General features: G+C 41.6%; 1 protein-coding gene across 2 annotated transcripts in view; it reads right to left on the bottom strand.

The window, feature by feature from the left end:
* Positions 1-15,673, bottom strand: part of C9H1orf21 (chromosome 9 C1orf21 homolog) — a 191,859-nt gene that overhangs the window by 148,199 nt on the left and 27,987 nt on the right. The window contains exon 2 of one of the 2 annotated variants that reach the window (XM_075936771.1): positions 11,892-11,969. The exons of the other annotated variant lie outside the window; for it this stretch is intronic. The gene's annotated coding sequence lies outside the window, so the exon portion shown is untranslated. The remainder of the gene's footprint in view (positions 1-11,891; positions 11,970-15,673) is intronic. 2 annotated transcript variants of the gene reach the window in all.

Genomic DNA, 15,673 nt, shown 5'->3' on the forward strand with positions numbered 1-15,673 from the left:
CAGGACTTGAGTTTTAATAGATGAAGTACTGAATTCTTACAAGTAACACAATCAGCTCAATGAAATGGCACTCCCTCAGGGAAACAGTCAAATGACCTATTCTGAACAGAGAAACCTGCCTGCAATTGCTTAACATGACCTTCAGGTTTGTTTACAATGCACAGGGCATAATTCAGTATTTGTAGAGAAGATGTTCTAATACAGTAACATTATTATTTTGCTGCTACAGAGAAACAGAAGCATTTTTTAAACAAAGTTTAACCACTTTTATAACCTAAACTGGATATGAAAAAAGAAGACACCTCCTTATCCAACAATATGCTTCCTGTTTGAAAAACCGAGGCACAAAAAGGCTAGGTGACTTCTGGGTCAATGGCAGAGTTAGGAATAGAATGCAATCCCCTGAATCCCAGTTCCACATTTAATCTTTTTCGGAAGGAATCATTTCTTCAAACTCCATCTGTTGTCTACAAAACGTCTTCAATCCAGTAGTCACACTATATGTAGGTGTTAATAAAAATGTACAAACCAAAAAACCAAGAATATCATTGACAAAAAATCATTTCCCCTTCCCAATTTCTCAGTATTCACTTTGTTGCACGGTGGGTAAAAATCAATTTTTTTTTTAAATAAAAAAATCATATTTTCTTATTTAAATCTGATGTTTTTATTTTTAAAAAATCATCAATACAATACTAAATTTCTCATTTAAAAACAAAAGTTACAATTAAACCTCACCACAAACATGCAACACGTACACTTACAAACTCATAAAAATGAAATAATGGCTCTAGTCCCGGGGTAGGCAAGGTATGGTCAACGGCCAGATCCGGCCTGCAGGCTGCCCTGCCAGGACCTTCAAGCACAGAGCAGCTCACACCGCTTAAGCAGCTGGCTGTTCCCTATGGCTCTCTGCTCCGGCATAAGAGGAGGGTTTGCGTGCTGCCCCTGCCCCCCAGCAAAATCTCTCAGCTCCTATTGGTCAGTTTCCGACCAATACCCTCTCCTAAGCCAAAATCCTCTTCTGCACCAAAACCCCCCTTCACAGCCCTGCATCCCTTTTCCCCTGCCCTAGGTTATTACCCAAATCCTCTGCATGGCCTCTCCTCCAAGTCACAACTCTCTCCCAGACCACCTCCTACAACCCTCCGTCAGGCCAGAATCCTCTCCTGTACCCATACCCCATCCTGTACACTGCACCCCAAGCTCCTACCCCACGTCACAACCTCCTACTTTACCCAAACTCCCCCTCAGACCCCACACCATCTCCTGCATCACAGTCCCCTACCCTCAGCTCCCTTCTGCACCCAATCTCTGTCCCAGGCCCTGAATCCCCTCCATAGGAGAGTGCAGCCCTTGACCACTTACCAAAACTTGGAGTGCCCCCCCCAGCAAAAATTATTGTCCACTTCTGCTCTAGTCTGTCCAGCCTAACTACTAGCTCTTGCTTCTTCAAAGTTCTAGGCTTTCAATTCCTGATTCTCAGCAGACTAAAAAGTAACATGTGCAAAGAAAGATGTGCAGGAGAGGAATGTTTTTGTTCTGTGCTTACGTGGTGGTAGACCTTGGTCAAACATTGCAGAGGAGTTAGTGAAGACACGGTCTTAAGACAGAGGCACAATATATTGGAAAGGTTGGCGGCAACATAGAAAGGAACAGTACAATGGACTGGAAAGAAAAGGGGAAGACATTATTCAGAACACACACAGCTTCCTATATTCCCCCACACTTTTGCCAACCCCTCCCCCCCACACAAAAAAACAACCCTATTGTGGCTTCTGGGCATAAGAGAAACCCATATCTTGGAATGTTTTGAAGAAATTGGCTCCCTGGGTAAAAAAGATAAACATGTCAAGTGTAAGCAGAAGTAGAAGATGCAGCAGTGCTTAGTTGCAATAAAGACATATCAAAAGGAAAACAGCTTATTGGGAGAAATGTTATGTGGATGAAGATGTGGATATGACTGAATGAATCAACTATTTACTAACTTAAATAATTAACTTTGCAATGCATTATTCTTCAAGACTCTTTCTATGCCTTTTAGAATAAGTGTGATTTGCATCTAGAATATGTCCTCCCTATTCCAGTTTCACCTTCAGATGTGTGCTAGCTGGACATCCGAAAGACCCGGGGGAAAGTGCAGCATGCTCACTGCTGCACCTGCTGTAACGAAAAGTGAAGGGCAGACTTCACAGGAGATACATTGTAGAGCATAAAACCTAATCTTACAGCATAAAAGAAGGTCTGTCTAAAGACAATAGGGATGTGTTTTATAAGGCCATAGTTCTGCTCTTAAGCGCCCACAATGCAGCAGGTACACCACAGAGATCTTAGGAGAGCAGCTGGACTCAGTTTGGTGGCCTAATACCAGGCTCCTGCAGCAGCGTTTCAAAGCAGCAGTGCCACACAGAGTCCACTTCCTAGTTGATCCCATGCTCCACGCAGCACTGCCGCTTTGAAACGCCGGGAGGAGCCTGACGCCGGGCGTTTCAAAGAGGCAGCACCACACAGAGCCCAGGGACAGCGGGGAGTCCCCAGCTGATCCCAGGCTCTATGTGGCGCTTTCGTCTTTAAAGAGTAGCAACAACCTTAGGGCTGTTTCTACACTTCAAAGGTGGAGACACCCTATCGAATAGTCAATGCAAAAAAACCTATTTGATTAGTCAATTACCCACAATTTAACATCCCTATTCCATTTGCCTCCTTTGTATTATGGTATGACTGCTTTAGCTCCTTCATTTTCACACTGCGCGCTGGGAGTCCCTGCCTTATCCTCTCTCCTCCATGCTCTACTATGTGAACTTGGCATAGATATCAGCATTTATTTTGCTGCTTCGTAGTTCTTCTTGAACAGATTTCTCTCCCCACACAACGAAGTCCAGGATCTCCTGTACACTCCATGTTGGTGCTCATTTGCAACCCGAGGCATTCATGGTCAGGTGTGCTGTGGAGGTGTGCTGCCTCCTCTGAGGTCTGCTTGCCATGCTGGCTACACAGGAAATGAAATTCAGATTTTCCTCTGAGCTTTTCCTGTGCATCTGGAGAGCAGCAGATTTGAAAGTCCTGGTCAAAGAGGTCACAGCAGGGCACTGTGGGACACCTCCTGGAGGCTAAGAATGTCAACTTTCACACTGCCATGTCTGCACTGCCCTAAACTGGACCATGCATGGTCAAATTTACCATTACTCTTTGTGAAAAGCAGGAGTACTGAAGTCAACTTTAATGGCCCTTCATGTTGTGGACTTATTGTTTAGAAAAATCAACCTAATGCAGTTAAGGTCAACCTAAACTCTCAGTGTAGACCAGGCCACAGTCTGAACTAATCTTCTGTAGGGAAATGTGAATCATATAATGATGTGGAATGTTCTAAGAGGGATTTGCAAGAGCCACGTATTAAAAATTCTACCACAGAACTGGACAGGTTGGGATGACCTCTTTGCTTCTGATTAAGGATGTAAAATCCCGTGTAATTGATTAACTGGTTAAACACTATGTTTAACTGGTTAGCCAATTAAAGGGAGGGCAGGTAGAGGGATGCCTCCCCTGCTGCAGAAAAGGGCTGCTCTGGACAGTCTGCGCAGCCCCTGCCTACAGCGAGCCTCACAGGCAGCCCCTGCCTGAGGTAGGCGCTGCAATATTGGAACAGCCCCCTGTCCGACACAGACATGGAGCTGCTCCAACTCCTACCAATTAACCAGAACCAATAAGCCTCACACGTTAAGAGTGAGGTTTACCAGTTAACCATTCATATCTACCTCTAGGATAGACACAACTGAAGCACCCCTGGAAGAAAGAGTTTATATTTGTGGCTCATAAAAATGTTATTGAAGAACATGTTTTGCCTTTAGAAGAATAGTTCAAACAGATACAAATATTTGAAGGAGGAAAGCTGTTAACCCCCACAATGACGTTTCTTCATGGACATGCTAATTTCAAAATTGCCTACGTGAAACACTGTGCTACAGCATTAACACACTCCACATAATTCTCAGGAACTAAGTGGAAATACTGCCTCCCTCCTTGGTAGTTCAAAATATTTTTGCTTAAATAGGAAAGCACATGGTTTACTACTGTTGTCCTTCACCTCTCTGCTTTGTAAACACACTTCCTGATAGCAAGTCTGCAACCTCAGTGTATTCTGATCCTTACTATGAATAACCCTTGGAAAATACCTATCTCCTCAATATTATTCATTTATGTACATGCTTTTGGGAGTAATAATGTACTGAACGAACAAGGCGGCTTGTGTTCTGTAGAAAGCATCTGGAAAATATGCCCAAGACCTCTGGGTCTGAAATTCAGGGTTTGAGTCTTTTATTGGATTAAATGACCTTGAAAACTGATCCAACTTGCTTTGAATACAGTCAGATGGAACTGAAATTCTAGGATTAAAAGACACTTCCTGTAGGATCATTTCCATCAGGGACAGAGATAATTTAAGCTCTAACAAAAATAATTTATCACATTAAACTCCCCTGATTTAAAACAGTTTGCAGCTTTGATCAAGGGTAGCATTGTCAGGAATGGGTTTTCCATTTGCTGCACTTGAAAGTGGGGAGTATTCCAATTTTGGCTTTACTACACTTGCCCCTATATCCCCATCTTCTAACTGTAATTCCCTTCCTCTCTTTCCTGTCTCTGCTGATAACAAATACTTTAATAGAACACATTCTCAGAATTCCAAAATCACTGCAGAGGATTCTTTGATAATAATGATTTTTTTAAAAATCCCACTAAGGACCATTATACTTCAAGATAATTTTCAGTCTCTTAACCACCTAAAGTATGTTTTCACTAGAGAGAAGAACGAAGCTGCTGCTGTCAATCTTCCAGGTTTTGAATGGGTGGGTCTAGTGAAGACACACTAATTCGAACTGAAAGGGACACTCCAGCTAGTGTCGATGCAGATAGTCCTGCTTCCACGAGAAGTCAGGGAAGTCGAAGGAAGAGCATTCTCCCTTTGACTTCCTGCAGTGTGGACAGCGCCAAAAGTCGAGTTAAGATACTTCGACTTCAGTTACGCAATTAATGTAGCTGAAGTTGCGTATCTTAATTCAACCTTATCCCATAATGTAGACATAATCATAGACTTCAATTCAATACCCCATCCTTATTCAGCAAAGTACTTAAACATGTGCGTAGGTCCCACTGAATTCAATGTTTAAAGTATGTACTTAAGTGCTTTGCTGCACTGAGTCAAACAAGCAATCCAAGGCAACCTAACCCAGGGGTGGGCAATAATTTTTGATGGGGGGCCACTCCAAGATTTTGGAAAGTAGTCGAGGTCTGCCCTCTTCCATGATATTAATGGAGAAGATGTGGGGTCTGGGATGGAGGTTGGGTGCAGAAGGGAGCTTGGGGTAAGGAATTGGGGTGCAGGAGGCAGACTGGAGTCTGGGAGGGAGTTGGGATGAAGCAGGTGGTTGTGACCTAGGGCAGGGGACTGGAGTGCAGGGGTTTGGGATGTGACCTAGAGTAGGAGGGGATTGTGATGTGGGGCAGGAGATTGGAGTGCCAGATCTGGGAGAGGGTATGGATGTAAGAGAGGGACAGAGGGTTTGGGTATGTTGGGAGGCAGGGGGGCAGAGATTTGGAGCAGGAAAGGGTTGGGGGGCCAGAAGCAGGCTGTGGCCAAGAGACTTACTTGTCAGCTGCCAAACTAGCCTGCCTGCAGAGCTTAAAATGTTTCCCAGCTAGACAGTCTGCTTGCCTGACCATGTGCTTCAAGAAGCACTGAGCCCATGAGAAGGGGCGAGATTCGTCTTAGCTGCCTGTTATTCTAACAAGCAGCTCCCATTGGTTGGTTTCTGCCAGAAAACGGCCAATGGGAATGTGCAGGGGGCAGGGCGGCTCCTAAAGCTTTCCCCCTCCCCTCCAGTTTCAAAACAGAAACGGAGCCTTGGAGCCACTTTTCTGCACGGTGCACAGGGCAAGCTGCGGAGCCTGCCTGGGACTCCCCGATACCTCCGCGGGCCAGATCTGGTGGCTTGGCAGGCTGGATCCGGCCTGTGAGCTGTATTTTGCCCAGGCCTGACATAACCAATACCTTAAATACAGGCTTGCCAGCTGCGTATGCATGTAGTCAGCTCACAATATAGGACTGAAACTGAATGTGTTTATTTAACTAAAGGGCAAGTCAGTTCACCTTCAAATATGTTTGTCATCATCATCATTCAACATAACATGCCATATTCTAGAAATGGTTTTTTTTTCAGGCAATTATGATTAGCCTTTCAGTTTTCCAGTAAAATATATTTGGCAGGCATTTTTCAGAACTGGTTTTGAAGCCAAAAACAAAACAAAATCATATCAAACATTACTGTATTTTTCCCAGAAATTTAGATGTCCCACGCCATAAATCTACTGTTTTCTTTTCCTATGGTTTTAACCTAGCATTAATTTAACTTATTGTGAAAGCCATATGAAAACATGTGGCAGCCCCTGGGCCGCAGGATTCCTTTCATAACTAAAGCAGTGAAGGAAGAACTAAAGATCTACTGCAAAATACGCTGCAAAACTATTATCTATTGTGACATCCAGTCATAAGAAAAACTACTCATAACTAGCAGTGGACATGGTTAGAAATAAGATACCAATTGAAGTCAATAAGCACGACTCTCATGGTCTTCCTTGGGAGTAGGATTGTCTCCCAGAGATTTTTTTTCACATAAACCTGTGGACATAGTGGTGGGCAGTGTTCCCTCTAAGATTTTCCATCCATGAGCGGAGGGGGTTTTGTCTTGTGCATCAATATTGAGATCATGTACACTTGTTCAGAAGCGTGCCACCATGGCACCCAAGTTATTAACAAATATCGTATATATGGAAAGTCAGGGGCCTCATCCACAATCAAATCATGGACAGTAGAATGGGTGAGGAATTTTGTGATGAAATATTGTTCATTGTTTGCAGGAAAGGATCAGTTTCAAGTCAACTTGTAAAAATTATGAAAAAGTTTTGAAATTATCAAAATGATGTTTTGACCTTTTCTAAATACAAAACTCTAATCTTCTGGTACAGAACAACTTTTCATTTCAATTTTTAAGTGAAGTATAGTAAAACAGCTTAAAAATAAAAAAAGTGATCCAAACAAAGCATTTGAAAATCATGAAAATCAAAGTTTCAATTGACTCAGGCTGGGTTTTCTTCTCCAGATTTCTGGCTTGAGAAATTTGAGATTTCTATTTTCATTCTGATTTGGAACAGGAACATTTTCAGGTACTTCAAATTTTCATGGGACACAAAACCCATTTCCTGGCCAGCTCCAGTGGATGATAACAGTTGTATTGTCCACCTTGCATTACACAAGATAAATCTAAAAGCATGATCTCTTAAAAAGCCATGATCCCAAGCCCCTTCAAATCACCTATTTATAGCCAATGAGATAGAAATTAAATGTAAATGTGTCTCACATTCTTCCCGTTGTCTTTATGTGTCTAGTCTCTCCCTGATCATCGTAACAGGGACCTTAGGATTCAATGCTCCAGGAGTATTCCCTTTCTCCCATTCTGTTGCCATACTCCTCCTTAATAGCCATGTAAACAAATTAAAGACAGGTAAGGTAAAATCTGTAATCCAGACTCCTAAATTGCAGATTATCTCTTTATTGGCTTTCACTGCTGTTTAAACTGGAGATATCAATGCAAATTCATCCCAGATGTAATATAACTGATACAGTATCCAGGAAGTTATTACCAGTATTTAATTTGGCCCATAATATTCCCTTCTGCATACTGAACATTATAGAGGTAACGATATTGATTTTTAAAATGGATGAAAGTTGCAAAAGATGTGCAGATTTTTTTTGTTTTCATTAGAATGAACAAATTTCACTATTAAAAAATAATCCAAAAATTAAATGTAAAATATCCAGATGTCAAAAATCATGCCTGAAGATGATGAAAAACTTGCAGGAACATTTCAACTCATACCGAAGTTAATCTAATCAACACACCAAACTGCATGCAGCCCTTCTTCTCCATGGCCTCATTAGCAGCTTCAAGAGTTTCATTTTTGCTTCAGTTTTTTTATCATCGTGTTCAAAAAAGCTGAAAGTGAAGCTTTTAAATGTTCTAAAACAGCCACTTGGATCACTTCCTCTTATTGACAAGATCCAGGAAGACAACTCTGTGGAGTGAGCATAGACTGGCAGGATTCCTGCAAAATGGATTGTATGGGGCTTGCATAACCACCATATTTTTGAGAACATCAGTACTGTAAAACGATGAGTGTGTTGATATATTGTAGAACTTACACCACATTATATCATTAGCTCACATCATCTGCTATTCTCCCTTCATCAGGGGCCAGCAACACAGCCAAATAACACTAAACCAGATAAATCACATTTCTATAAACAGAGTTTTTAAATAATGAGTACTATGTATCGTGTAGTGTGTTAGCTCAATGATGAGTACTACGATGAAGCAACGTTATAACCAATATGGACTACCACTTGCATTTGAACAGCTGGAATACTATTAGCTCTTGAGCCGTCCCCCAACACAGCCATGACAGAGTTGTATTGGCTGCTAGCACACAGGAGAAAGGGTATTAGTATGCAGATGAATTAAGTAGCATATGCTATGAAACCCATGATGAGGCTTGTAAAATCAGAAAGGCAACAATTCAATGCCAATTTCCCCCAAATCTGCATTCGGCTAACATTTGTCCACTTTTCAGTACATAGCGACATTTTTGCAGCAATACCGAGTATAAAAACTATGCAGAAAGACTGCTCCATCAAGCTGTGAAATATCCAGAAAAACCTTGGTGAGTAAATTTTCATCTGAAGAACTATGCCTGTATTCTCTCCATGAAACTTTTAGGAAACTCTGATGATCATGATCATCTTTTTTTATACAAATATTTTCATAATCTAATGAGATTATTAGCCTGTACCATGCATTGCAACATTGTTCCACAGAGCAAAATTACCACTATTTGTTACAGTTTATTGTAATATTTAGAACTCAAAGGGGTTGCCATCCATTTCCTAGATACAGTACATCTATTTAATAATTTCATTGATCTCACCATGCGTATACAATTTGCAAACTCATCAATCTTAGTGTTCTCTTTACTCTAATGTATTATGGGCCCCGAAAACAGGTTCTAGACAGAAATCATAAACAGAATACTTAAGAAAGAAAAAACATGTCAGTACTGGTTTCTGCTTCATTCACCTCCGATTTATTTTACAGCAAGCAATACTTCAATCAGAGAAATTTTTGTTTTCTGTCATCATCCACCCACCACTTCTAAATTACTTATTCCTATTCCATTATTTTGTACTTATAGAATATTATAACTGGAAGGGATCTCAAGAGGTCATCAAGTCCAGTCCCCTGCCCTCACTACAGGAACAAGTACAGTCTAGATCATCCCTGGTAGACGTCTAACCAACCTGCTCTTTAATCTCTCCAGTGACAGATTTCACAACTTCCCTAGGCAATTTATCCCAGTGTTTAACCATCCTGACATTTAAGAAGTTTTTCCTAATGTCTAAGCTAAACCTCCCTTACTGCAATTTAAGACCACTGCTTCTTGTCCTATCATCAGAAATCAAGGAGAACAATGTTTCTTCCTCCTCCTTATTATACTCTTTTAGGTACTTGAAAACTGCTATCATGTCCCCTCTCAGTCTTCTCTTTTCTAAATTAACCAAACCCAATTCTATCCATCTTTCCTCTTAGGTCATGTTTTCTAGACATTTAATCATTTTTGTTGCTCTTCTCTGGACCTTCTCCAATTTCTCCACATCTTTATTGAAATGTGATGCCCAGAACTGAACACAATACTCCAATTGAGGCCTAATCAGTGCAGAATAGAGCAGAAGAATGACTTCTTATGTCTTGCTCACACACTCCTGTTAATGCATCCCAGAATCATGTTTGCTTTTTCACAACAGCGTCACACGGTTGACTTATATTTAGCTTGTGGTCCACTATGACCTCTAGATCCTGTTCTGCAGTTCAACTTCCTAGACAGTCACTTCCCATTCAGTATTTGTGACACTCATTGTTCCTTCATAAGTGGAGTACTTTGCATTTGACACTTGCCATTACAGGCAGTCCCCGGGTTACGTACAAGATAGGGACTGTAGGTTTGTTCTTAAGTTGAATTTGTATGTAAGTCGGAACTGGTACATATTGTAGGGGAAACTCTAGCCAAACATTTCTCCAGAGCTCAGTTTTATTCTCCCACACCTCACTTCCCTCAGTCCTTTATTCTCAAGCTGAGGTGTCTGCTGAGAAAAGCCGCTCCGCGTTTCCCTGGTCTGCTGGGGGGAAGCAGCTAGTGCAGGGTTGCCTCACCCCGTTTGTAAGTAGGGATCCGATGTAAGTCGGATCCATGTAACCCGGGGACTGCCTGTATCTTCTGAGGATGAAGGGTTGGAGTGAAGGGAAAAGAAAGAAAGAACCATTTCAGAATACTTATTTAAGGAAGCAAAATATTTAATAGACATATTAAAAGTTTGACCTTTAAATTTCCGGTCAGGAGCCATCAAACCTAGATACAGTACATTGAAAAGCAAAAGTTGAGGTTCTAACTACAAACAACTGCTCCTAAGTTCTACATTAATGACCCTGCCAACGGTGTTCGGTGAAATGGATGACAGAATGATACTAGAGGGGGAAAAAAAATCAACAAGCTGTCTTTTTCCTCTTTAAATAAGATGTGCAGTGTGGAACTGGAACAGAAAAGGAAGAAACTCAATTTCCCATAAACAACAGAAGAGTTTTTTAAAAAATCTCCAAGTGCTAAAACAAAGTTTCAAAGCTACCTAAGAAATTTAGATGCCCAATCCCCATTAAAATTCATGGGAATTGAGCATACAAATCTTCTAAGTGCCTTTGAAGTCTTAGCCTATTTGAACAGATTTTTTCCACATACAGATAGAGAGTTAGGAGACAGATGGATATAGCATAATGGAGATGATTCACTGTTGAAACAACAAAATAAAGTCTCATAAAATGCTATGTAGTGTTTACCATTTGGTTCCTTTTTCTGGTATCTTGCTAGACCCAGCAAATCCTAATCCCATATAAATTAAGTAGCTATTTTGTTAAACAAGGAAATAAATAATAAAATGTTAAAGTTTTTATTGTTTAACCTCAGTTTGCCCTTTCATTCTGTCTTAAGTCTGCCTCCGCACAAAGGAAGACAGACAAGAGAAACAGAAATTGATACCCACTAAAATGAGACAATTACTACCACTAAAACACAACCAAAGAGACCTTCAAAAATTCAAATTACATGAGGAAGGCGGAGGACACAGATGGAGATGTTGACGTTACTATTATTCATTTCCACCGATCACCCCAGATCTTACATAAAATGCTATCTAACTAGATTCAGGTTGCTAAGTTTAGAGTGGTTTTGAATTTTAAAATGCTTGACAGCAGTCTTTCCACTGTTGCTTTGATTTCACTAAAAGCCAATTAGCACATTTAGAACCTCCACCTTCCTCTTTTTGTTTTTTTTAACATGAGCAAGAAGCAGATGTTTAGTACCTACTCCAAATGTAAGGAAGCCAGTAGAAATAAAGTCAGAGCCTTGTGTCCAAGGTGGTTGTGATCTTATATGCACCTTATTCATCTGCTTCTCACATTCTTTTGAAGAAGCTCATGTGCACATTTTTGCTTTTTACATTTTAATAGAAAGAAGCACCAATAATAATTTCAATCCAATTGAATTTGCATATGAACTTATTAACTCAAAATGATAAAATTAGAAGATACCAGGAGGTATTAATTTTTTATTTATTTAGGCCTCCAGAAAAGGAGAGGTCAGAGTCAGAATTAGTAGCACTGAGTGCTACTGATGCTTCAACAACTATTACTACTTTTCTGAATGGGCTGAATTCTTGGAAAGAGGATGTGGATTACCAATCTTGCAGTCAGATTGCTGATTCAGGAGGTCAACCCACATGCAGGTTCTCTCCTCCATGAAAGAAAAGGATAATTCTAGGAAAGAAGGAGAACACTACAGTTAAAACACTACACTGGAACACTGTGGATTAGCCTACAATTTCTGGCTCTGCCCATGTGATCTACAGCAGGTCCTAATTGGCTTGGGGGCGGGGGAGCAGCAGGGCCTCCGCCCGGATCACGCTGCTTGGCAGGCCGCATCCAGCCTGCAGAGGCCCTTTTGCCCACCCCTGCTCTATCACATAAGCTGAAAGGGAACCTGCAGTGGAAGTGGCAGTATTAAAACCTAACATTTGTATAAAATAAGGTGCATCATTTTTCTATCCAGTAGAAGGGAGTGATAAATGTGCTCACTCCAGTCCATTTCAGCTGGATTAGCTCATTTCCCATGTTACCAGCCCTTTTTGGGTAAAAAGCTTGAAATGTATACTGTACAGTACTGAGATGATAAGGAAGGAAGAATAAAGTATCCTTTCATCATGAAAATGAAATTGCGGGGGGGGGGGGCGGAAGCTAGTCTACATTTTACAAGGAAAGAGTGAAAGAACAGTAAAATAGCAAAAAGTAATTTGCAGTCTTCAGAAAATAATGTGTAACCTTATTTTACACATTTGGCAAGCCATGAAGAAGTGGTGGGTCATGGACTACAGGTCCCAATTCTGCTCAATGCACATCAGTAACTTTACTTACAAATAACTCCACTGAAGTCAAGATAATAAAGTTACTCAACATGCAGTTTCACAAGATCAGATCTCAAATTCTTGTATCACCTACAGGCCTTCTTTCAAACAGCCCTTTACACATAGTCGAACATTTTTGAGCTCATCCACAAAGCCCCTCGTCTCTCCACATTTAAGTAGGGATGTCAGATAGCATGTAATTTAATAGTCGTGTAACTGCATTAAATCTTAGCAGTTACACGATTATTCTATAGTCCCCAAGGGCAGGTCCAGCAGCCAGTGCACTCCCAGCCCCACACCTAGTGAGTGGGGTAGCTGGTAGGAACTGGTCCATGAGGGGAGCCAGTTTAAAAACCGTCTCCCCATGCATACCCGCTCCCGCCTGCTGCCCCACACTGTTGCCTCTGATATAGAGGCAGCAGCAGCCCTTATCCGTGGGGGGAGGGCCCCAAGTCTCCCACAAACAGAGGCTATGCCGCCATCAATGGACCAGCCTCTGTCCGAAGCAAGCCCAGGCCTGGCGTGGAGAGAGGCTGCTCCACGACAGTAGCCCCTGTCCCCTCCCCTCTCTACCACCCTACTGCCTGTGATAGAGGCAGCAGCGTAAGAAGGGGAGCAGGAGGAGCTGGTGCTCCGAGCACCAGCTCCTGCCTGCCTCCTCCACACCCTGCTGTCTCTGTGGGAGGTAGTAAGGGGGAGGAGACAGCTCCATAGGAGCTGATACATGCAGACATACAGCTTGAAAGCCAACTTCCTGCATGTACTTTCTCCTGCCTGGCCCCCTCACCCTCTGCGCTGCTGCCTCTCTATCAGAGGCAGCAGTGCAAGGATGGAAGTGGCAGGCAGCTCCACAAGATCTGGTGCTCGTGAGGAGCTAGCTTAAAAGCTGGCTCCTCATGGGCACTGGTTCCCACCTCCATCCCCACTGCCTCTTTATACAGAGGCAGCGGGGGGAGGGGGGTGCGTGTAGTTGATGGGATTAACCAATAAACCCAGGTTTATCAGCTAATTGTACAGTTGTCTAAATGCTGACATCCCCACATTTAAGTCCCTCTTACAGACTCATTTCTGCGAAACTGCTTTTAGTTTGCTTAAAGCTGACTTGTATTTGCATTGTATATAATTTGCCTCTTATTCCTGTATCATTCCCCTTTAGCCCTGTCTACTTGCCTGTCTTTAGATTGCAAGCTCCTTGGAGCAAGAAACCATCATCCATGAGCATCTGAAAAGTGTCTGCCACACATCTCATGCATTATGGTAAAAGAACAATAATCTGAGCATCTAAGGGAAGAATAGCCAATGGAAGAAGAGAGAGAAAACAAACACTGGGGAACAAAGAATGGAGATGAGGACAGGAGAGAAACACAGCCTCCACGTGATATAAATAGAACAGTAATGTTTCAGAGGCTTGAAAAGTAGACCAAATAAGAATCAATAGAATAATATGTTGAACAAAAACATTGCAGTTCACAAATGAAAAATATTTACAATATTTTTAATTTTGATTCTTAATGTATAAGGATTGTGGAAAATCCCTCTCCCTGTACTATACTGAGTTTTCTATTTTCCTTCTCTCCTTCCTGGTTCAAAGTCAATCAAATTGCACATTAATTGGGTACAAGATCTGCCCTCATTACTTCCTGGGCAAACTGCTACTGTGATGTTCTTTTTTGGATGGATGGATGGATGGATGGATGGATGGATGGATGGATGGATGGATGGATGGATGGATGGATGGATGGATGGATGGATGGATGGATGGATGGATGGATGAAAGAAAGAAAGAAAGAAAGAAAGAAAGAAAGAAAGAAAGAAAGAAAGAAAGAAAGAAAGAAAGAAAGAAAGAAAGAAAGAAAGAAAGAAAGAAAGAAAGAAAGAAAGAAAGAAAGAAAGAAAGAAAGAAAGAAAGAAAGAAAGAAAGAAAGAAAGAAAGAAAGAAAGAAAGAAAGAAAGAAAGAAAGAAAGGAGGGGGGGGGAAGGCCAGGGAAGAACACTAATATAGTGAGTATTATGACTAGTATTTAAATAGCACCGAAATATAGTGGTGCTTTACAGGCACAGAATAAAACAAGTTCCTGACACAGGGAGCACCAGGAAGAGAGGGAAGCATTTTAGCATTGTTATTTTCAATCTTAGCCTTTCCTCCCCCACATTTAAATTAATTCTTGACTAAGTCTTGTGATACCCATGTAAGCCACACCTATCTGCTCTGATATACATACCTTACCCTTTTATTTTTGTTATCAGTATTTTCTATTTTTGTTTTTTGACACTACATTTTTTCTTTAGACCTCACCTGTTTATTCACAACCTTATAGCACTGCTTAACCCTTTAATGCCCATTTCTAACCAATAGCTAACCTGATACCTTCCCTTCTTCTCATTTAATAAGCTCACAATCAGCTACACCCACCCTCTGCCTTACTACATTGCAACCTGCCTCTCAAATCACCTTGCATACTGCCAAGTCATGTGATTACCGACGTAGAGATAGAGTGGCCACAGCTGTTGATCCATCAATAGTTGCTCAAGGGCAGAGGAAGAGTTAGCTGTCCTGGCCCACGTGCTGGTTCTGGGAGAATGCCTTTAAGGAGACCTGATGCTCAAGATGTTTTGTTCTGCTGAGCAACCTGCTGGCTTGCTGGCCCCAGCTACTGCTCTGAATCTCTTTTCCCATGGGGAAAACATAATAAAAACACCCCTCCCTCCCTGATTAGGATAGCATCAATAGATGAGAGCATGTGCACACCACACAACCTAAGCAGCATGCCCACTGAAAGGAACCGAGGGTTTTTTGGTAAAGAAACATATTCCCCCCACCCCAAGATATTTTTATAGAACTGTGGGGGAGGGGGGTTAAGGGTTTTAAAGCTAGAGTAAATCCTTCTAGAGTCCCTTTTAATATACAATTAAAGTTCCTCAAAATGGTTGCTTTCCCAAGCTGCCCTTAAACATAGAAAGTCAAATCCCAGGCCTACTAACCTCAATACCAAAGCTCCCATTGACTTCAGCAGCCCCAGAACCTAGCTGAAAGGTATTCATCCAGACACGGGAACACAG

The sequence above is a fragment of the Pelodiscus sinensis genome, chromosome 9 (genome assembly GCF_049634645.1).
Source record: "Pelodiscus sinensis isolate JC-2024 chromosome 9, ASM4963464v1, whole genome shotgun sequence".
In the NCBI taxonomy this organism is placed as follows: Eukaryota; Metazoa; Chordata; order Testudines; family Trionychidae; genus Pelodiscus; species Pelodiscus sinensis.